Here is a 24,867-nt window from a genome sequence, read left to right on the forward strand (position 1 = left end):
TGCTGGGTTCGGGTTCAGTCCCATTGTCCATCAGCGCTAGTGCATGGAGTAACATTGTATCTGCGGGCAGCTGGGCTGGGAGGAGTAGCTGCACTTCAGATATGGGGAAGTACAGGCCATATGCTGAAAAAATCAATGTATAACCAGTAGTGGCAAATGGGAATTAGAAGTGGCGGGAGGAAGCACAAAATATATAAAAAGCAAAAGTGTACTGGGGGCCTGGGAAAATATAATGGGGAATAGACAATAAAACTTTAAAAAAAAAGTTTTTGATGCTCTCTGAGCAAATTTTGACAGAGAAGTAAAGGTTGACGGTTTACCAACTTAAATGCAGAAATAATACTTTTTTGAGATTTTGATTCAGTACTATATGATAAAATCTTCACCAAAGAACAATTACACATGTGCAGAACTAAGGTTTTAAATGTTGTGATACACCTTTGAGCTGGTTTCAGATCGACCAATGCAGTGCCTGAATTGTCTGACACGTGGGAATTTTCCGTCTCACTCTACGGCCGGGATTACCCTACTTCAAAATTTATCAGCTGTGGATCTCATCTATATATATAAAATAAGAGTTTTGTCTGTACATTGCTCAGAATTTGAAAAGAATGGTATTTCTGTCTCGGTCATGTCCACAGTAACAATCTAGGATATAAATAATTGCATTCACGCTGATAGAAATGGTAGTTTAGGGGAAGGCCTAAAATTTAATTTTCAAATATTTATGTTTTTAGTAGCCCTATCTTCATAAAAATTGGTATGGGAAGTCGAAGAATACGTCGCTACAATCTAGCCTATGAATAATTTTATTCACGCTGAGTGAAATGGTAGTTTAGGGGAAGGCCTAAAATTTCATTCTTAAACATTTACGTTATTAGTGGTCCTATTTCATTGAAAATTGGTATGCAAAGTCGGAGAATGAGAGACTACAATTTAAGCTATAAGTAATTATATTTACGCTGAGTGAAATGGTAGTTTAGGGGAAGGCCTAAATGCAATTCCCAAATATTTATATTATTAATTGTCGTGTCGATAAATACTATATAACCAAAGTTATAGAGAATTAAATTTCCGACCATTCATGTCTTATACATTTTTACCGTACCGGCTATGATAACACAGATATTCATTAATTTGTATTTTTGTTACCAAGTCCATATCGACGCCGAGCCACGAGAAAGTGGATTAACAGAATTGAATGAAAATTGGCATATAGAGTCGGAGAATAAGAAACTACAGTCTAAACTATAAACAATTTTATTCATTCTGGATGAAGCTGTAGTTTAGAGGAAGGTGTCTAAAATGTAATTTTTAAATACCTATGTTATTGGTCCTATCGAAAAGTACTATATAAAAAAGTTATAGAGAATACAATTTCCGATCATTTCTCTTTAATTCAGTTTTACTGTAGGCCTACCGACTATGATAAGAGTGGTATTTCAGAGTCGGAAGAAAACGAAATGTGAAGGCCTATAATATCGACAGTGCATAACATTGATCAACAATAACATTACATTGACCATTGTTTATTGTGATGTTCTTTGTCTCTTACGCTGCCTCTCAACTCCGATAGATGGGATTACTGCTGTGTACCAAGTATAACAGCCTGACTGAATATTGGCGGGAAATAGCCGGGGAGTTAGAAAACTTTCTTCTTTAGCATGCCATTCCTCTGGTTCATACATTTTCTGTTACAGCTGGTACGTAACACACTGGATCATCATAGTATTTCAGCTATTCGATCCCTAATCTGACGCGCTGTTTTGAATGAGCAGTGTGCATACTTAAGGCAGAGCCTCACTTAGTAGTAGTACAGCCTGGTCTAGAATAACAATTTAGGTCTTTTCCAAATTATAGCACCGCAATATTCACTAAATAACTCAAAATTCAACTCTGAAAAGGGCCGTTTCTTAAAAAAAGCTCCTTCCTCTTCACTTATATTAAATTCTACATTCAATTTACTCCAAACTGGCTTGGAGGAAAAATTTGCCTTCAAGTCAGATAAATTTTTCCGCCGCCAGTGTAGTGAATTGATATTTTCCGACTCATCGGGTACTCCTAGGAAAAAGAATAGTAATTGGGCATAGTTTTTGCCCTGGAAGTCTCCACTATTCGACCCTCTCCCCGCCGAAGTGTGTTCACGGGTCACGGCTGTCTGCGGTTTGGTCATTCCAGGTTTGGAATTTTGGACAGTTAGATAGGCAGCGTAGTCCTGTTCGTTAAAAGAGGGAAAATGTGTGTTGTTTCATTTGATCGAGTATTTCGTAATATGAAAGCATTGCTTTCAATCGCGCCATTCGTATTGACGTCATTGTATGTTCATTTCAGTTGGGAAAACCACTAAGACAGTCTTTCTGAGGATTTAAAAAGGCATTATAATGAAAACATCCCAACCTGATTGTGAATGATGGTATGAAATTGGGTCTACCATTACAGTGAAAATTCCCTCAGTCTTCATACCAGAAAAGATGTTTGGTGACCTCCCATCGCGTTTCTAGGGTAACGTTAAGAGCTATACAATTTAAGACAATCTTGCCCACAACGTGTACACTACCTAACGTAGAATTCTGTACACAATGTAGAATTCCGTAGCGAAGCACGGGTACATCAGCTAGTATTAAATAAAACAATTCACACAGTCGCACTGTCACAGCGAAGCATACACAACACTCACAATAAACAACTTGACAGACACGTCCACTGCGAAAGTATACGAGGCACAGAATCAACAGTCGAAGGGCCTGGCCACTGATGGTCTATCGGCGATGTGTTGTCATGGCCATTAACTGCGCCATCTCTGATGGGACAATTGTACTATACCGTATAGCTCTCGCCAATTTGACTGCAAGGGAAGAATAAGAACGTCGAGGGTTGGGAACAGAGCACTCAAGGAAGAGCTACCCACGAAACGAGTCTATATGCCGCAGGGTGAGAGGGAAGGAGGAACTTCCACTTCATTTGTTGCTTCTGAAACTCCGATATTCTTTGTTCTTCAGAGTTAATGTCGACACCTGACTGTAGTAACTTATTGCCAGTTAAGATCTTTGGTGAGAAATTGTCACTGTTTCATTAATTGCTGTGGTTAAACATTAATTAGTTGTAGCCCAAAATACCAGTAGGCCTACATAGAATTTCACGCTAGCCGTGAAAGCCTAACATTTATTATAATTTAGCCTACTATTATTCCCTTATCTCCTGTTGTTCTCGCTACTAGATCAATTTGATATAATACCGACATTTATACGATTACCTCCTTCATGTAATATATTTTGTTTATGAGAAAAACCTTGTAGAGTATGTAACAATAATACTGGAAAATGAAAGCAACTACTACATCGTTAATGAGTAGAAACATGTCGCGTATGGTCATAGTTTACTTTCACGCAAGTAGGTCCACAAAGTGAGCAATTAAACGTGCGTTGAGTGGTCTTGTTCCCGCACCTGCTCTCAGGCTACATTTTGCTCCTCACAACACAGTAAATTCCTTATTTCACCTCCAACCTCGGGGCTCCGCAGAGGTTTGTGCCGACAGTTGGCAATTACCAGTGCTTTTGAACGATTGACTTGGCGCGACAATCACTTGGAGAGATTCGAAAAATGTTTATTACGCAAAATTGTAATATTCGAGTTAAAATCACTTTTCGCCCCCCCCCCCCCCGATAAGGCCCCACGTCCCCCTAGGGGACGCACCCGCTAGGTTGGGAACCCCTACAATAGAGTGTTGACGGTCTATCAGCCTAAGTGCGGTAATAATAGTGCCGTACTATACAAAAAACTTTCACCAAAGAAACAATAATCACCCATATTATTACAATTAAATAGAAGTATTGTTAAACACTAACAAATTAACAGACACTGTGATAGTACATATATCACACCCTCGCACTGTATTCAGAAGTAAGATATATTCTATTCCTGTGATGTTCTAACTCCATGAGGAGTAATATATTTTTGGAAATGGAGAAATCACTTCTCCTTTAGCAGGCTAGCAATCGCTATTTGCTAACACGGCGGGACCATGCGCTTGGTCTGCCACTGCTAAGCAGAGTCCTGGAGGGGCGTGCCAATCCAGCTGATGAGCCCAAATGGCACGTCTGGGCGAAACTCTGCAAATGCACACGGCCTAACCACCCACAAGCTGGTTCTATTCCTGTGATTTTAACATCTGCGGCCGTGAAATCCATTTTTGAAGATATATTATTGTCATTATTATTATTATTATTATTATTATTATTATTATTTGTATATTTATTCTTAATATTTTAAGCAGGAAGGTCCCCATATGTGATGTGACTAATTTTTTTGTACAAACGGATGGGAAAACAATGCCATTTACAACTCGGAAACTTTGCTTGAGTCATATGGGACTGTCCAGAGTCCGTTGATGTTGTTATTGTCTTGGGGCCCGGAAGTGGTTCAGGGCGTGGTCTTGGTACGGCAAGAGGATATTCTACTCGTGACTGGATGGCCAGGGTCAATCTAGATGTATCATGTGTGAATAAGGGGAAGCTGAGGTCTATATAGGCATGTGAGAAAACAGCAGAGAGATGACTGAAAGCTTTGGTAGTAAGGGGAGATGTAACTTTTGCGAAATAAACTTTACTTCAAAGTTTGGTGGAGCATACTTAACTTAAAAACAGCGGAAGAGAGGAGATGTAACGTTTGTGGAAAGTGGTTGACGTGAAATTTTGTGGAATGTGATGTGTGGTACTGACCTACAAATTATGGAGTGCTTAGGCACTTGGTATTATATCACTTGTGATGGCTTGGTGTCCTTATATGTTGATGAAAGTTATGGGGTGCTGTATTTCAGACTTTGCATAATTTATTTTCTGGAACAACAAGTGTGAGCCTCCGTGGCTCAGGCGGCAGCGCGCCGGCCTCTCACCGCTGGATTCCGTGATTCAAATCCCGGTCACTTGATGTGAGATTTGTGGTGGACTAAGCGGAGATGGGACAGGTTTTTCTCCAGGTACTCCGGTTTTCCCTGTCATATTTCATTCCAGCAACACTCTCCAATATCATTTCATTTCTTCTATCATTCATTAATCATTGTCCCAGAGGAGTGCGACAGGCTTCGGCAGCCGGCACAATTCCTGTCCTCGCCACTAGATGGGGGTCTCATTCATTCTATTCCTGACCCGGTCGAAAGACTGGAAAGTGGATTTTTCAACAACAAGCCTGTGTTGCTCCAGCGAAAGTATCTTTAAACCGAGTGTTAGAGTCAGTGAACACAGTATTATGCACAGTATCTGTGTGATATAACAAACCAACAATGAGAATGTGCAAGATGTCTTGATTGATACACAGAGGCAGTGAAGGGTATTTATCCATATACGAAATATATATGATTTGTAATTAACTTTCATCGGGCTGACTGCAAATGGTAACTTGGTCCTCGCTTTTCGTTTCCCACTGTTTTATTGTTGTTGTTGTTGTTGTTGTTGTTGTTGTTATTGTTGGAAAATTATGTAAATATGGAGTCTTCCAGCAGTATTTTGTGAGTGTATTTTAATGTATAATATTATTTTGGTGTGTTGCTAAGGTGCTCATGCATGGATGTTATTCAGAATATAGTTAGTTATTTTAGAATCAGTGGAGATACTGATGAAGCTAGGTGGAGTTCCTATCCACTTAGTCGTTTGCAGAAGGTTAGGTAAGGCCTGAAGCAGATGTACCAGTTGACAGTTTTATGTACACGCCTTGGGAGAGAGAATTATCATGCTTTATTGAAGTCTGAGGGATCCATTCTAGTGAACTCTGACGCGCATACTACGGACATTTCGATTAATTATTTTTATTCATTTATTTTTTCAATTATTGTTATTACATGTATTTCAACACTAGATATAAGTGAACAGACACATTGACTGAGTAAGACTGCCAGACTGACGAATGCGCGCGGCAAGCTACCTTTAGTCACAAAATATGCTACACATTGCTCCATGGGTCTCCACTACTTACTGTGGCAACGAACGATATTTTGTGCGTATTTCCACTAAGTATTTTTCTTAATAATGAAAGAAATTAAAGGAAATAATTAGCTGAAAATACAACATATTGCTTTTTTTTAAATTTTTAATTTCACGTGGTTAAAGTGGAAAAAATGTAGTTTTTCTCCACAAAGTGTTTGCTGCTACTGGCCACTTCCTATTCTTAAGACGCCATCTCCAGTCGGAGGCTGGTGATCCACGTAGCCAGCTCTGATCTTGACTATGTAGCATGCAGTGGCCTATACTGAAGATGCTACCAAGGCTATCGGTGAAGCCCAAACCTCAATAATGAGAACGATGGAAATCTAAAGCACACTGTAACGTGAGCATCTGACACATTGTTTCATTTACAACATTTGAAAGCAATGGGGGGAAACATCGCACGCATTTCTGACTTAATTATATAGATAACAGAATGCTGGTATTTCTCTCCCATTCACTTCTACAGTACATCCTTGTAGGAAGACACTGCAGGGCTGCTGTTATAGGAGTAATATAGTTTTCTTTTTATAGGTAGATCTGCTAAAATAAAATGCGATCTTTCAGGTTTAGTGTCCTCTTTTATTGGTTGGAACAGAACCCGTGATCATTGATCGGACACCACCATTGATCTCGCGAGAAAGTTAATAAACCAGTGAACGATGCGTACGACTGCTGGTAATGCTGTAAAATTCAACATTTTTGTTTAATAATAATAATAATAATAATAATAATAATAATAATAATAATAATAATGGTGCATGGTATTTATATATTCTTGGTGGTGACCTAATGAGAATGAAATGAATGGCGAAGACGTCATAAACACGCAGTCCACAAGCCAGGGGAATCAACAGTACGAGCGGTCTGATTCTGAGAACTGAACCGGGGTCATCGGACCAAAGGCAAGCATTCTATTCATTTAGCCACAACCCCCTATTGGCTGCAGGTTAAAACACTCAAGGGTTGACGTTCACTAAACAAACCATCGAAAAGGGGTAACCTAAGTCTAGTGGTAGCCCACGTCTTGATCCCAGCATACACCACTGGCAGTATGTAAAGATTCCTCTGACGTACACCTGTGCTTTCTTCGAATGTCTTTCAGCCATTAATTTGTCCGTCTGTCAATGGACCTTTTCCTTGTATCTTTCCTTCAATAATTAGCTGTAGCTCGCCCCTCAAAACATATCCTAGGTATTGCGTTTTCCTTTGTTTTATAATTAGTTCTTTTTAGATTTTCATCCGATGAAGGACGTCGATATTTGAAATTTCCAGTATCCAAGGTATACGGAAGAGACAACGATAAAAATAAATGTCAGAGGCAGCGATACGTCTTTTAATGCTTGGATCCAGGTTCTAGCTCTCACATCCTTATAGAAGAATAGAGAATTTATAGCGGCGGATCATGCGGATTCGCAACTGCAGACTGAGATCTGACCTTACAAAGAATTTCTGCATGGTCATGAATTATTTCCTGGCCTGCTCAATTCTGGATTTTATCTCTCGTTTGGAATCACAGGGCACTAGTTATTTATAATTACCAATGGAATTGGTTAATATGATAAACTTGTTGAATGAATCATATTCCATAAAATTCCCTGCATATTATTAATAATTACTATCAGCGGCAGCCGACCCATAAGGGTTACGTGCCCTTCCAATAATATAATAATATTTTTTAAGTTTAACTTCTCAATACAATGTGCAATACAGGACACGGGTTTTAAGCTCATAAGGAAGGTGGCTAGTACTTCTAAACTGCGAAATCTGCCTTCAGAATAGAGCATAAAACCGTATACAGTTGAGCCTCGATATCTCGAACCTCTACTACTAGAATTTTCAGTATCTCGAAGTAACTTAGATCTCCCGGCCGTTTGTCCTATTCTTCACGTGTGTTTATCTCTCTATTAGTCGAAATTTTGTTACACGAATTCTCGATTTCTCGAAGCAAACATTTCCTCCCTTGAAGCAAAATATATTCTATAACTCGAATTCTGTACAACATTAACTGTGCAATACAGCTTTTGTGATTTATCAGGAAGAGTTAACAAGTAAAAGGAGGGTTACAGTGATACTGGGAGCTAATATGACGGGAATCGAAAACCTAAAACTTCTAGTGATCGGAAAATAGGCGAAGCCTCGCTGTTAATTACCGGTCACGTATGAAAGCAACCCCGGAAGTCGTGGATGACAAGCTCCATTTACGAATCTTGGCTGCGTGGTAGTGACGAGGAGTTTCAACGTCCCTTTCGCAGACAACTGCCCTGCTCATCCCAAGATGCTCGTTCAGGAGTTAAAGGTAGTGCGCGTGATTTTTCTGCCACCGAACTTGACATCCAAACTACAGCCCATGGACCAAGGGGTGATTAAAATCTTGAAGCATTTCCATAGGAAGAGCGCTGTTCACAGAATTCTGAGAGGAATTGAATCCGAGTAGATATTATTCTACTACAGTCGATAAGAATGCTGAGTAAATCGTGGGATGATATGAAGCAGGAAACAATTAAACTGCTTCCGCAAAGGAAGATTTTTTAAAGTGACTTATGAGCTTCGGAAGAGGAAGAGGAGGAAGTCACTCCTATTCCTGGAGAATGAGCGGAGTATCACCAGCTCGTTAACTGCGAAGCTGATTTTGAGGCTTACATAAATATGTACTCTGCACGTTATAGTGGCTGAATCTCCTACGGATATTGTCAACGTTGTTGACGAGCAAGAAGAAGCAGAAGAAGAAGATTCCGAACAAGAAGCGTTGGAGATTTCTCCTGTGCCGTCAGCAGACCAGGCGTTAAGTGCAGTGGCTATTCTTCGACTGCACATACAGAGTCAATCGAATGTAAAGGACTAAGTGTTTTCACAACAATGAATGTTGTTGAAAGGTATGTGGAAAGAAAGAAGGTTAACTGTAAAATAACAGAAGAGACAAACGGATATTTTTCCAAAGATGTTAACGGAAGCATGTTTCTTGTTTCACTACAATATATACTGTATTCTGTCTTCTAATAAGTTATAATAATAAGGGTTATAATTAAAGTGATGCCGTAAAATACGCGTATACTTGTATATTTTTACATGCTGTTAAAAATACTGTATTCAGTACAAGTCCATAGATACATATGGTTCAATTATATGCTACACATGCTCAAAAACGGTATTCTCTACATTTCGAAACTTAGATAACTCGAAATAAAATTTAGCTCCCGAGGTGATTCGGGATATCGAGGTTCCGCTGTAGGCTATATCAGTTCCCGGTCACAATCCGCATGTGACCGAAGAGCAGATGTTTAAAGTACATGGTCTTCAAAATTTGACGGTGGCTGTGTTTCTTGGAGAATAGGCCGGCTGTAATGAGAGAGTCTCGGTCACTAGCAAACTGTGTCCAAGAAGGGTAGCAGGTAGGTCTCTGAAAAAAAAAAAAAAAAAAAAAAAAAAAAGCTGTACAGTAAAATGACTTTTATTTGCAAATGTGCCATCGTTGAAAATAATATTAGAAGCATGACAATGACTAGTGAAGAAAGATAAATGTGTTTATCTACATTAAGTAGAACAAAGACATGCTTGATAAGTGCAATGGCGACTGAGAGGTAAACATGCGCTGGCTATGATCGAGAAAATTGTAAACAGCTAAAGAAGAGTGGATCTGTCGTAATTATTAATGGCAAAGTAAGTCTAGATGTGTTTTGACATATTGCTTTTTAATGTTTATACTGTACTTGTACGTGTACATGTGTGCGTGCGTGTGTGCGTGTTTCTGTATTTAAAAATAACGTGACCCTCCCTTACGCAACTTCACGAGCTGCCACTGATTACCATCCCTTGTTGGTAAAATTAATTAATTATCCTGCCTTAGATATATACACCGCAGTATGATGGGTTTTGCCGGGCGGAGTGGTCTCAGACGGTTGAGGCGCTAGTCTTATGACCCCAACTTAGCAGGTTCGATCCTGGCTCAGTCCGGTGGTATTTGAAGGTGCTCAATTACGTCAGCCTCGTGTCGGTAGATTTTTAATATTTGTTCGTGGCGTCGACCTCTGTATATCTTTTGCCACTACTTTCACCATATGATAGGAACCTGCGTGCAAGTGTAATTACTGAATTGAATGTGAGGAAAGGAAGGTTAAGGACGACACAAACACCCCGTCCCCAGGATGACCGGGAATCGAACCCGGGGCCGCCGGGTGTCAGGCGGACGCGTTGCCCCCTACACCGTGGGGCCGGACGTCGGTAGATTTACTTGCACGTAAAAGAACTCTTACGGGACTCAATTTTGAAATATCGGCGTCTCCGAATATCGTACAAGTAGTTAGTGGGATGAAATGAAATGGCGTATGGCTTTTAGTGCCGGGAGTGTCCGAGGACAAGTTCGGCTCACCAAATGCAGGTCTTTTGATTTGACTCCCGTAGGCGACCTGCGCGTCGTGATGGGGATGAAATGATGATGAAGACGACACATACACCCAGCCCCTGTGTCAGCGAAATTAACCAATTATAGTTAAAATTCCCGACCCTGCCGGGAATCGAACCCGGGTCCCCTGTGGCCAAAGGCCAGCATGCTAACCATTTAGCCATGGAGCCGGACGAGTTAGTGGGATGTAAAGCAAATAACAAAAAGAAGTTGGGTTGCAGCACCTGCAGGCGCATTCTCATATAAAGGGTTGTGAAAGGCAAATCACAATGTGCATGATGGGGTATGTTTCATTACCATAACTGTTCAAAATAACCCCCTTTGTGTTACACACACACACACACACGCACACACACACACACACACACAGAGAGAGAGAGAGAGAGAGATAGTAATATTCCTCTTATTATGCCTTCCTTGTAGGCTGAGCAATGCACACGGTCATCACGCGGCATTTCGACACATTGCGTTCCCATTTAGTCTGCAGCCCCTGCAACTTTCGGCAATTTCTCGACCTTACGTTGTCCCGCCTAAACGACGTTTCGTGTGTCTGCTTCAATAACGGATAATAAGTTATATTTAATAACTAAGTTGGAGTAGGATTACGTATTAGGTTTCGTGATTGGTGCTCTCAGGTAATGAATCTCCATTAATGCTATTTGCATTGAAATATTATTTGTTTCGGTAACGTTCGGTGAGTTTCGTAAATACCTACGGATGTTGGCAGCAATGAGCGGTCCTCCTTCACACACTCTCTCTAGGTCGTTTCATTATTTCTGAAGATCGTGGTACTCCACTACACTGTCCGTAAAAGACCTCCGTGCTAATCTATCTGTTGCTTTCTAGAAGCAACATTTCACACCGTCCAGCTTGGAACTAGACGGGTACATTTTGTCAGTCGGATCACGTGACATACATATTATCTCCTTATGCTTCAGGGTCATGGAATATTCTCATAGGATAATAGTATGCTGGGTTCCCGTTACCTGAGTGGGGGCAGTCGAATAACACCCACGGTATCCCCTGCCTGACGTAAGAGGTGACTAGTGACTAAAAGGAACCCCAAGGGCTCTTAACTTGGGAGCGTGCGTTGGTGTTGCTTCCACTTACTTGTGCCAGACTCCTCACTTTCAACTATCCTATCCGACCTCCCTTGGTCAACTCTTTTTCTTTTCCGACCCCGATGGTATTACAGCATTCGAAGCCTAGGAAGTCTTCCATTTTCACGCCCTTCGTGGCCCTTGTCGTTCTTTAGCCGATACCTTCATGTTTCGAAGTGTTTGACCCCTTCCATTGTTTCCCTCTGACTGTGTTACTAAAGAATAGGTGATTGTGGCTCTTCCTCTTAAAACAATAAAAAAAGCCACCACCACCACTTTCTGCACAGCAGTATCATGGGCAGAAATGCTGATTCAGCGTTGCTCGTTATAATCCATTGTACTGGTGAATGCTGCTGCCCTCCAGAAGTGACGATTTCGAGTGATTTCCTTCACCTCCATGCCCAGACTAATCATCAAGACGTTCCAGTTCCTTGTGAATCACAAGTGAAAAATCTCGGTGTTATCATGGACGAACGCATGACTTGTCATATCATACAACTCTTTCTTTTTATGCTAGGGGCTTTACGTCGCACCGACACAGATAGGTCTTATGGCGACGATGGGATAGGAAAGGCCTAGGAGTTGGAAGGAAGCGGCCGTGGCCTTAATTAAGGTACAGCCCCAGCATTTGCCTGGTGTGAAAATGGGAAACCACGGAAAACCATCTTCAGGGCTGCCGATAGTGGGATTCAAACCTACTATCTCCCGGATGCAAGCTCACAGCGGCGCGCCTCTACGCGCACGGCCAACTCGCCCGGTATACATCTCTTTAGTCACCTCCGTACAGGCCATGAAGGCCCTGGGAGGAGTGGAAGGTAAAGACTTCCACCATTGTTAACCTCGACACATGATGGGGTAGAGTGGTCAGCTCTTTGCCCCGGCCGCCTTTGCCCCAAGGAATTAACCTGGTACTCATTTTTGGTGTAGGCTGAGTGAACCTCAGGGCCATGTGCACCACCGGAAGTGGAAATCTCGTTCCTTAAATTTTACGACTTCCTGATGGGGATTCGAACCCACGTCCTTCCGGGCGAACCGAGCATGCCTTTACCGCCTCGGCCAGGCAGCCCCTATCATACATCTCTGACAAAAGAAGAAAGCCTCAGTTCTACATTATTGATATAAATATAAACATATCTTTCCAAAAAAACATTAAAAAGAAATTAACTGAAGCTCTTGCAATGCCACATTCTGATTTTCAATTACGTTAGGCCAGAATTGTCCCTAAAGCTGCAGTTCTCTCAAAGTGCGTGTTCGAGATATGCAAGTAACGTGGGAAAATATGACCATGTGTTGTCATTTTTCTTAGAACTAGAGTGGTCGCTAGTCCATGTTCCTAGTAACCATCACACTTTGTCTCTCCTCCACAGAGTTCTTACTACATCTTCCTCATCCTACCTTTCTTCGCATTTCCATTACTTTATAAGAGGGCTCAAATAACAAATTTGCTCGTCGTTCCTCACCATCGAACTGCCACATACAGTAGCGGTGATTGGGAATAAGAAGTTGCTGAGGGATATAGCAAGGGGAATGGTGTTAGACATCAAAATTTTTTTTTAAAAAAAGCTATAAAATGGTAAGTTTTTTATGCTCTCTGAGCGAACTTCTATAGAGACATATAGATTCACATTCTAACCACATGTGTGGTAATAACAGTACTATACAATATAACTTTCACCAAAGGAATATGTATTACACATGTCTTAAAATTAAATTGAAGTACGGCGTGATTATAGAATTTAAAAGTAACTTAGTGTTTGACTAGGGGCAAAATATCTCCATAGGTCGACGCCCCGAACAAATAGCATTTTTTTCAAAATTAATTCAATTAATTAGTGTTTGACTCACAGTAACAAAGTAACACTAGATACAACTGAACAGACACACTGACTGAGTGACTGACGAATGCGCGTGGCAAACGGGTGACCTTGCCAAAAATATACCCCTGTTACCCTTCGTCCCAGAACGTGCTGCACATTGCTCCGCGGGTATCCACGACTTGCTATGGCGCTGTACAATTCGGTTAGCCGCGACGAGCTACATTTTGTGCGTGTCTCCGCTAGGTATTTTTCTTAATAATTAAAGAAATTAAAGGAAAGAATTAGCTGATAAGACAACAGAGTTTACACATATTTTTTTTATAATTCCTGGTTTCAAGCGGCTAAAATTGAATAATGTGATTTTTCTCCACAAAGTGGCCGTGGGGGGGGGGGGGGCACACCTTCCCTAGTCGCCACTACTGGCCACATAGTAACAACTCATTTTCTGCCGCACGAGAATGGAACCGTTTACTGGAGGACGTCAAAGGAATATCAACCACAGTGTAATTTAAAAGAGCGTTAAGAAGTACAGCAGGATGCTAGTGAATTGTGCAGTTCTAGCCTTTCATTGTTCATGTTATTACAATATTATTACTACTGACTATTATTATCATCATCATCATTAGAAGACACGTTATAAGTAGGTTAGATAACGTGTCTTTATATAAAATTGCTCCATGTGCTGCATGGGTAATTTTTTGAACGTTTATTGAACGTTTGAACGTGAATTTTTGTAGATGTCTTCATTACGACGATGAATTATATTTCATGATTTTTTTTTTTTGCTTTACAGTTTGTTTTATGTCGCACCGACACAGATAGGTACAGTGCATAGCGACGATGGGATAGGAAACGGCTAGCAGTGGGAAGGAAGCGACCGTGGGCTTAATTAAGGTACAGCCCCAGCATTTAGTGAGTCGTATAAATAAAGCCAAAGGAGCTTTTTCATAGTCAAGACGAATATGCAGATCCTCTGACATTCGTATAAAAACGAAGCTAAGGATATTCAACTCAAATGTTAAATCTGTGTTACTGTACGGAAGTGAGACCTGGAAAGTGACCAAAGACATTACCACAAGTTTACAGGCTTTTATAAATCGTTCTTTGAGGTACATTATGAGAATATGGTGGCCAAAGACCATCTCAAACAAAGACCTATGGGAGGCCACAAGTCAATGTCCCATACAGGAACAGAAATGAGAACAAAATGGAGATGGATGGGCACACCCAGAGAAGACCACAAGAATGTATCACAAGGCAGGCATTGAGCTGGAATCCACAAGGTAGTCGCAGGCAAGGCAGACCGAGGATTACCTGGAAGAGAACCACAGACAGGGATATTGCTGGAGTTAACAAGACATGGAGGGAGGTGAAATCATTGGCGGCAGATAGAACAAGCTGGAGAAATTTCGTCGAGGCCCTATGTTCCACCTGGAATTAAAGGAAATAAGTCAAGTAAGTCAAGTCCCCAGCATTTACCTGGTGTGAAAATAGTACCAGGGTAAACAACCTTCAGAGGTGCCGACAGTAGGGCTCGAACCCCACTCTCTCCAGAATGCAGGTTCACAGCTATGTGATACAAACCGAGCAGCCACTCGCTCGGTTTTCGCGAAATATTTTGTCGCCTTAGAGTTATTGTTGTGAGTTTAATTTAAACTTTTAATTTTAGATTATTTTGTTTCGCGTGGAACTTTGTCCTTTTGGCAGCCCACATTGTCTGCAAAGTAGCTGATCCTTTCAAATAATAAAAGGAAGTGATAACTTTATGCATTTACACGTCGCGCTATACATATGATGTATACGATCCCAGCTGCCATTGGGACTCTCACCAGTCAGCTAAGCGAACCCGAAACCTGTACGAGAAATACTCTCGATAAACCACGAGTCCACGACTGACCGCTCAGTTATGTTGACAAGAGTGAGGAGACGTCATACCAGACAGCGAATTCGTGCGCGCCCTTTAGAATTTCCGTCACGCACATGGCCGGCATTGAACTATCAGGTGGCCTTGAAGTACTGGCGAGCGCTTTGACCAATCACAATGCTATATTTTCTCTAATAATTTAAAAACATACAGGAAGAAATGTTTATGCTTTTAAAGACATCCTGAAAATCTACAGGCCAACAGCTTCGGGCGGACTAGCTCCTTTAACCAAACCAAAACCAAACACCATGGCGCAACAGCCCCAAAGGGCGATGGCCTACCAAGCGACCGCTGTTCAGCCCGAAGGGCTGCACATTGCGAGGTGTCGTGTGGTCAGCACGACATAGCCTCTCGGTCGTTATTCTTGGCTTTCTAGACCGGGGCCGCTATCTCAACGTCAGATAGCTCCTCAATTCTAATTACGTAGGCTGAGTTGACCTCGAATCAGCCCTCAGCTCCTGGTAAAAATTCGTGACCTGGACGGGAATCGAACCCGGGGCCTCCGGGTAAGAGGAAGGCACGCTACCCCTACAACACGGGATATACAGCTCAACGAATTTTACGTTAGTATCGTCACCGTAATTTGGACCCATAATTACGCGAACAGCTTACAAATATTAAAAAAAGAAGTATTTAAATGATCAAGACCATGCAGGCGGCTGCACCTCTCGGTCGACACAAGCACACTGGCACAAAATAAATATACAGCTACTAGCCTGTCATGTTCACACGGCGCCACTGTCCCGAGAATACTGAGCATACTGAGCTCCGGATTTGCAGCTGGGTCCAGTTGGTTGTCCTCAGTCTACTCCTGGAGACAATCGATTGTCTGGGTAATTGTGAGGGCAAATGCCTAGACAACTGGACCGAACTTTTCACACGTAGCCAATGATTGTAAACCAGTCAACTGTCTTTTGACACTTGTCTCGTCAACTGACATCGTGTAAACTGGGCATTACTTAAATCTGGCATACTTGCTTTTTAGGGACCAAATTTTGTATACGTAAAGAATCTAACAGCAGATATAATGGTGTTTTATGTGATTGCTACGTTGAGGGTCGCGGATCGACCTTATGAGGCCACGTCCAGGAACAATACTCTGATTTGCATTGGGTATACGCAGTTGCGTGCCAAGTTCCTATACAAAGGATACAAGAAAACCGTCGGTCCCCTGACTTACTGCACTAGTTTTGCTGATGGAGCTGGTGATTTGCTTGGCAGTCGAAGTGTTAACTTTATGCACCAGCAAACATGCACGCAACATGAACTCGGTAATCATACAGAGCAGAAGGTCAACGGACGCACTTATAAGCTGAGGGATGACAAGCCAGGGTGTGGCGATGCTATTGATTATATGATCTGCACGAACCAACCACACTTAAATATCCTGAGGTTTTATCCCAGCTGATGCCGTGTCGGCACGAAAGAAAGCGCTTCATTTGAATATAGAACGGCCAGTACAGTCCATACCAGGGATCATCCGTCTTGAACCCCCCGCAGCTGCAAGGAAAGGAAGTATTAATTACTGCCTTACATGACTTGTTCGCCACGCTACGTCAACTTACGTAAGGATAATCACATTCATATGAAACTAGGTCTGATATAAAAATTGAAAATAATCGCTCGTCACTAACCGAAGTTGTGTTTTACATGAAGCCTTTCCAGTACTGTTAGCATAGTTAAGGTCTCATTAAGTAACACACGTCTTTTTTCTTCTTTATTCTTCTTTCTTAATCTGTTTACCACCTAAAGTTGGTTTCGCCCTCGGACTCAGCGAGGGATCCCACCTATACTGCCTCAAGGGCAGCGTCCTGGAGCGTGAGACTTTGGGTCGGGGGAATACAGCTGGGGAAGAGGACGAAGGCGGCCTCACCGGCTATGCTGAACAGGGGCCTTACGGGGGATGGAAAGATTGGAAGGGATAGGAAAGGACGAGGGAAGGAAGTGACCGTGCCCTTAAGTTAGGTACCATCCCGGCATTTGCCTGGAGGAGAAGTGGGAAACAACGGAAAACTACTTCGAGGATGGCTGAGATGGGAATCGAACACCCCTCCCCCTCTACTCAGTTGACCTATCGAGGCTGAGTGAACCCCGTTCCACCCCTCGTACCACTTTTCAAGTTTCGTGTCAGAGGCGGGAATCGAACCCAGGCCTTCGGGGGTGGCAGCTAATCACGCTAACCGCTACACCACTGAGGTGGACTACGTCCTTTTTACATTACGCAGTATCTCTTGTACCATGAATTCCATTGCAATGACTAATAATAATAATAATAATAATAATAATAATAATAATAATAATAATAATAATAATAATAATAATAATAATGACTATTTCCAATATAATACATTAAAGATACAATTAAAGGACGAAGAGTACAATTTTAAGGTCATTTTCACAGAATGAACAATGACAGGCTAACTAAGAAGATTTTTAATTACACCTCCAAATTAAAACACACCACAGGTTGACTAGAAGAGATACAATAGGATTTACAAAGACTGAATATCACAGATGACATCATAAATAACAGGGTGGACTGCCGGCGACAGATCACTTCTGTGGATTTTTCACTTTTGCAAATTCGACGTTAAACTCGGAAAGTGTTATCGGAGGAGCAGAGGCAGATAATCAGCCGACGTATAAAGAAGTTCTGGGATGAAAGAAAAGTATTGTACCATAGTGCTACGTTTTAAGCGGTCTATAATAGGTCAAATTCTTTAATTAGAAAGGATTCTATCTTTGCACGAACCAGAAATAAAATTAATTTATAATTAAGTGTTTATTTGAAAAATTACTTCATAAATTAAGAAAGACTTTTCTTTTGAATGACTAGTGAGAATTTAATGGGGTTTTATAGTACTGCTTGGACGAGTATGAAGATCATAGATTAATAGTCTGACGACCGGTTACATAGGCAAGCCACTCAACGTTTCTGTGAAGCAGTATTGTGAGATATCTGGCAGAGTCTGTTTATGTACGGTCCTTTCTGTCTACGTGTCCGACTCGTTGGCTGAACGGTCAGCGTACTGGCCTTCGGTTGAGAGGATCCCGGGTTCGATTCCCGGCCGGTTCGGGGATTTTAACCTTAATTGGTTAATTCCAATGGCACGGGGGCTGGGTGTATGTGTCATCCTCATCACGACGCGCAGGTCGCCTACGGCCTTCAAATAGAAAGACCTGCACCTGGCGAGCCGAACCCGTCCTGGGATATCCCGGCACTAAAAGCCATACGACATTTCATTTCTGTCTACGTGAAATGTGCCCCTTCTGGTTTCCCTTGCTTACCGTACAACCTTACCACCACTTCAAAAAAAAGTCATCTAGCATGGAGCTTTTTCAGCTTTATTTGCCATTAAGGGTGAGAAAATAATTTTGTTTCAATTAGTATACGTTAGTCATTAATTAATACGAGAGTCATGGCAAATACGTATTTCTTCCCTGATAATTTCACTGTGCTACCGTACATGACGATATGACCGAGAAAGCATGGCACTCATGGTACTAGGACAGAGCACGAGATGGCGGTGCGTTGGACAGGTACCATGCATGGGGCGATGGGACTGCAGTAGTGAGTCAGGTTCCGTGTAGAATAGATGAGATAAATCAAGAACAGCGTGCGCAAATCAACTGGCCGTTCACCGGGGTCGCAAAGCCACAGAATGTCATAGAGAGCTCGTGGAAGCTGTGGGGAATAATGCCCTTCTGTAGCGAACCGTTGCGAGAATTGCAGCAGCATTTCAGCACGGACGTGAAACAAACAGTGACGTGCAAAGTTCCGGGAGAAATGGACACTACTTGAGTCACAAGTCGAAAAAGGCATTAAAAACGAGCCATCCAGAATTTTGAGGAAATTGCATCAAGGTGGATGCCACGTGCACGTGCTGTCGTGCAGGGGTGTACACGATATGCCATATGCCTCATTCTCAAAGTGAATTGAGCAAGAGACGGTGAAATGAAATGACGTATGGCTTTTAGTGTCGGGAGTGTCCGAGGACAAGTTCAGCTCGCCAGATGTAGGTCTTTTTATTTGACTCCCGTAGGCGATCTGCGCGTTGTGATGAGGATGAAATGATGAAGACGACACATACACCCAGCCCCCGTGCTAGCAAAATTAAGCAATTGTGGTTAAAATTCCTGACTCTGCCGGGAATCGAACTCTTGTTCTTTTCCAACCCCGACGGTATTAGGTTCGCGAGGCCTTCGTGGCCATTGTATTTTAGGTCGATACCTTCCTCTTTCGAAGTATTGGATCCCTTCCATGTTCTCCGTCTGATTAGTGCTATATAGAGGACGGTTGCCTAGTTGTACTTCCTCTTAAAATAATAATCACCACCTTAGTTATTAAGAAGTGTCGTCTACTCCGTTCTTCCGAAATGTAGCGAGAGTAACATAAATTCTAGACGGCCATGCTTCTAATATTTATGCAACACTCATAACTATTGTGCAGGCTAGAATACGGCTTCTGCGATGGTAGTGCTCCTGCAGCTGTCGAGGAATACCGTGGGCGCTTTCCGACACGTCGAATTCCCGACCGTAGAGTGTTTACCAGAGTTTTCAGAACATTATTTAGTGAAACCTGTATTCTTTCAAGTTCCCATTTTCCTTTTGAATGTGTATATTCAGGGCTATGACAGGAACGATCATTTGAAGCAAAACACTTCATATGAACATATGTCCTATTCCGAATGGTTTCCGAGATAGAAGACATTTAATGTAAATTTATTTTCTTTCTGGGCTAGTGGCGCGCACTTTTTTGTCTTACGCAGCTAACCTCTTTGACGTTTTAATCTAGCTTAACCTACATCGTTTCTTTCAACCTCTTTGCTCCGGATGTCTTCCTGGCATTAAACTATCTCGTTGAACATACAGTTATCCACAGTGTGTTGTGAATGAAGTAGTGCGAGAGATTTGGCGTGTATCAGAGAGAATCATCAGTTAACTGTGTTTGTACACGCGCTGGCTGAAATGCCATATATCTACACTAATGAACAATATGCAGATATGGTGCATGTTTACGGCTTCTGCAATGGTAGTGCTCCCGCTGCTGTCGAGGAATACCGCGGGCGCTTTCCGACATGTCGAATTCCCGATCGTAGAGTGTTTACTAGAGTTTCTTTCAAGTTCCGTGTGTAGGAACAGCAACACATTGTTGAAATGGTACAGCGTAGTCCTACTACCAGTAGGTTACACGGCGACTTTCTGCACGTATCAATGTCCCACCAAGATGTGTATGGTGCACATTAAAGCGATAAACTGTACCCATTTCAAAACGCCAAAGAGTTGGATGGGTAAGACACATAAGTGCGCGCCACTAGCTCGAAAACAAATGTACATTAAATGTGTTCTATCTCGGAAACCATTCGGAATAGGGCATATGTCCATATGTTTTGCTTCGAATGATCGTTCCTGCATATCCCTGAACATCGACCATTCCTCCTGGCACACCCTGTATTTGCATTCCAAGTCATTACTGCCTAATAATCCGGGCTCTGTTAGCTACGCTCCAAGTTTCAGTATTCGCAAGGACAAGATCGGTCAACCATGAAATGTTCGGTCGAATACAACCGTCGTATCATGTTCGCTGGCCGATCGAAGTCGGACCGAGTCTAAACCAGTTCTGCAGGACTCTTACCAGATTTGTCTTGGTGATCTATTCCGTTCCGTTGACAGGATCTTTTGAAAAGGAGAATTGGGGAGGGGGGATTTTTGTTTTTTTACAATCTGATTCACGTCGCACCTACAGAAATAGGTCTTATGGTGACGATGGTATAGGAAAGTACTAGGTGTGGAAAGGAAGCGACCGTGGCCTTAGTTAAGGTACAACCCCAGCACTTGCGTGGTGTGAAACTGGGAAACCACGAAAAATACTAAAGGTGCGACTGTAGCCGCCACCTCTGCGCATGAGCAGTTTGAGTTTGGTTTGTGACACGCAGCGATGGTGGCTTCAGCGACTACAGTCGCTGCGACAGTAGATAAAAGTAAAAGTTTTGCAGTAGTTAATTATTGACTTAAGGTACGATGTCGAAGCAAGGAAAAGTCGAGGGAGTGTTTAGTCACTGACATCATATAGCTCTACGCCACTTAGGCTGCGGTTACGAGACAACTTGCGGCTACCTGCGCGAGCTAGCGGTAGCTAGCGATACATTTATAAATATTGCTCTGTCTTGAAGCGTTTCAAATTCTCATGCGCGAGCTAGCGCTAAAAAAGCGATTGAAACGGTCCGCCGTCGGCTTCATCTCACCAGTTAAAGCTTGTCAGCAGAGTGATAATCATAGATTGCGAATAATAATCGAAGACAATTTAATTTCATTCCATTCTATCTAGAGTTTAACATTTTAAAAGAATTATGCATAATATGAAAGAAAGTATAGAAAATAAAATATTATTATATTCCAGAATATTTTAATTTCATCAATACCCTTACCTCAGTGTTACTGCAAGTTTCTCTTCTGCTGAAATGGAATGTTTTCCTGTGCTTTGTAATAAGGTCCTTCATATTATCTAAAATATAGTAAAATATATCTGACCTCGTTCGATCATTTTCGAGAAAAATTTCCTCGTCGTTTGATGGAATTCACCGAGTTCAGTCGATTTTCATAAATTAGATGCACTGACTACCTTCCTATATGTAAACACCTAGATTTTAGCAAACTATGTTCATATAAAAATAACTCTTCACTTACTGAGAGCTCTTATCGCTTATAAAGAACTCGATCAGACTGGCATCCTTTAACTATCGGGAACAAGCGCGAATGCGTGGGCTAGCTACTAGCATGATGAAGCGCTAGTTGAAACGAGTTATTCCGTAACCGCAGCCTTAGTTTACGAACATAAATGTGTGCACAATTTTCATGTCTATTACGACCGTAGATTTACTGATTGTTATGTCTTAGTGTAAAAACATGTGCAATTTATTCAGCTGAGCTAAAAACTGTTATAATAAGATTAAAATGTCCGTACCTGAGAGTGAATGCAAGTTTCTCAGCTTTATGTACCAATTGCACAGAGTGACTTTTTGTAAGTTCCCACCATCGGCAGCCCTCAAATTGGTTTTTTTTTTGTGGTTTCTATGAGTCTGTACCTTAATTAAGGCCACGGCCGTTATCTTCCCATCCTTCTCTATCGGAGAAACCTTCGATATGTTAGTGCGACGAAAATCAAGTAGGCAAATAATAATAATAATAATAATAATAATAATAATAATAATAATAATAAGAAGAAGAAGAAGAAGAAGAAGAAGAAGAAGACGGTTACATTTATTGAAATCAACCGAGGGTCTGACTAATTGGCTGAATGACCAGCGTTGAGGCCTTCGGTTTAGAGGGTTCTGGATTCGATTCCCGGCCTGGTCGGGGATTTTAATCGCGCCTAATTAATTCTCTGGCTTGGGGACTGTGTGTTTGTATTTGTCCCAAAACTTTCCTCTTCATATTAAACCCAGCACCTTACACTACCAACCACTACAGAAACACCCGACGTCAGGAAGGGCATCTGGCCGTAAACCAGGGCCAAATTCACATGTGAGACACAGCTGGTATCCGCGAATCCACGTGTGTAGGAAAAGCTGAAGTATAATAATAATAATAATAATAATAATAATAATAATAATAATAATAATAATAATAATAACAATAATAATAATATCTGTTAAGATGTTTGAGTCCGCTATTTTAATGAATTTATATCAAAATAAGTGCATGTATATGCGATAATACGACAGTGATAATATGAAAATGATAATACTGTGACGATAGAGCTGTTGATTGGTTGAATATCCTGATATCCTTGTACTGGTTTGGCATTGGAGCCATGAGCTTAATTATCACTAAAAATCCAGATACTGTCTAAATAAAAATACACTCCTTACTGGATGAAATTAACTAATAAGAACGTCAATATAATCATTTTTGGATTGATAAGAACATTCCCTTGCTGAAGAAGCAATACCGTATACTAGACAATGCTTCTTTCTATCCAATACTTTCCTGAAGACTGGTCACGCCTCCCAACTACATATTGGTATGCAGTCCATCAGACCGATAAGCGTGGAGTAAACTTTTCTGTGCTTGTGTGTAAAGGCAATTTAACCTCAAATACATTATACTGTAGGAGTGGGTAGATTCGTCAGGCAATCATACATCCCTACAGTTCGGTAAGGTTAATTTTCCTTTACAAGTATGCATAGGAAAATTAACGCAGTGAGAATTTGCAAAATACGATGTTACTTGTTGTATAAACTGTAGGGGATTGAGGCCCAGTTGCATTTCCATCCACCGAGCTCGATAGCTGCAGTCGCTTAAGTGTGGCCAGTATCCAGTATTCGGGAGATAGTAGGTTCGAACCCCACTGTCGGCAGCCCTGAAAATGGTTTTCCGTGGTTTCCCATTTTCACACCAGGCAAATGCTGGGGCTGTACCTTAATTAAGGCCACGGCCGCTTCCTTCCCACTCCCAGCCCTTCCCTGTCCCATCGTCGCCATAAGACCTATCTGTGTCGGCGCGACGTAAAACAACTAGCAAAAAAAAAAAAAATAGCATTTCCATCCTCTTAAAATAATCACCAACCCCAACCGTATAAAATGTATATTAAATATTTCTATAGGATTTGAGGTTCCCGAATCATTAGACATGGCCATCATCTATGAACATCAACTGTAACGTATTTGATTTAATTATTGTCAACCTGGCACCCAATATTAGGCACTTTCTCTCTGTTTTGTTTAGTTGTAATACAGGTAATTCTATCTGAATCCGTGACTGAATGCTCAGTGTACCGCTCTTAGGTTCATAAAGGCCCGGGTTCGGTTCTCGGTCATGCTGAAGGTTTAACTGCGTATGTTTAATTCGTCTGGCTCGGTTATCTGTGGTCGTTCCATGCATCTGCTTACAAAACACCTCATTACCAGCCACCAGAGAAATACAATCGTAAACACATCCATTCACACCGGTTTGCCGTCAGGAAGGGCATCTGGCCATTAAATTGGGTCGAATGGACATCACGTCCCGACCCCAATAAACTGAGAAAACGGTCTATATGAAGACGAAGAATAAGAATAAGAAGACAACGCTAATGAAAATCTGAGACGTCAAATCATCAAAACTTCACAACGCCCAAAATAATTACCCATAACTTTGCGAGATAATTAAGAGAATACTAATTAGGTGGTGCCTCCGTGACTCAGGCGGCAGCGCGCCGACCTATCACCGCTGGTTTCTAGAGTTCAAATGCCGGCCAATCCATGTGAGGTTTGTGCGGAGGCAGGGCTGACTTTTCTCCGGGTACTCCGGTTTTCCCTGTCATCTTTCATACTAGCGACACTCTCCAATATAACTGAATCGGTGTATTATCCTTACTATTTTACTCACGAGGGAACACATACACGTGTTTCACTCGGATTCGGTTGAAATTTGGTAGGAATATTCGTGGGAGGCAGTAGAATGCTAAGGTGAAAACTGCATGTCCCCAGCGCAAGTTTAAATGCCAAAATAGAACAAATAAATAGTCGTAAAATTAGCGGGAGTATCGGGGTTTGGGGGAGAGGTAGGGAGGAGCGAAGCAGCGGACGTGAGCCAACCGGGCTGTGTCGAGCTGCGCCAGCAGCCAGGCAGCGTATAGTTAGCGCGTTCCCCTTAACTTCCCGATTAG

The sequence above is a fragment of the Anabrus simplex genome, chromosome 1, assembly GCF_040414725.1.
Source record: "Anabrus simplex isolate iqAnaSimp1 chromosome 1, ASM4041472v1, whole genome shotgun sequence".
In the NCBI taxonomy this organism is placed as follows: Eukaryota; Metazoa; Arthropoda; class Insecta; order Orthoptera; family Tettigoniidae; genus Anabrus; species Anabrus simplex.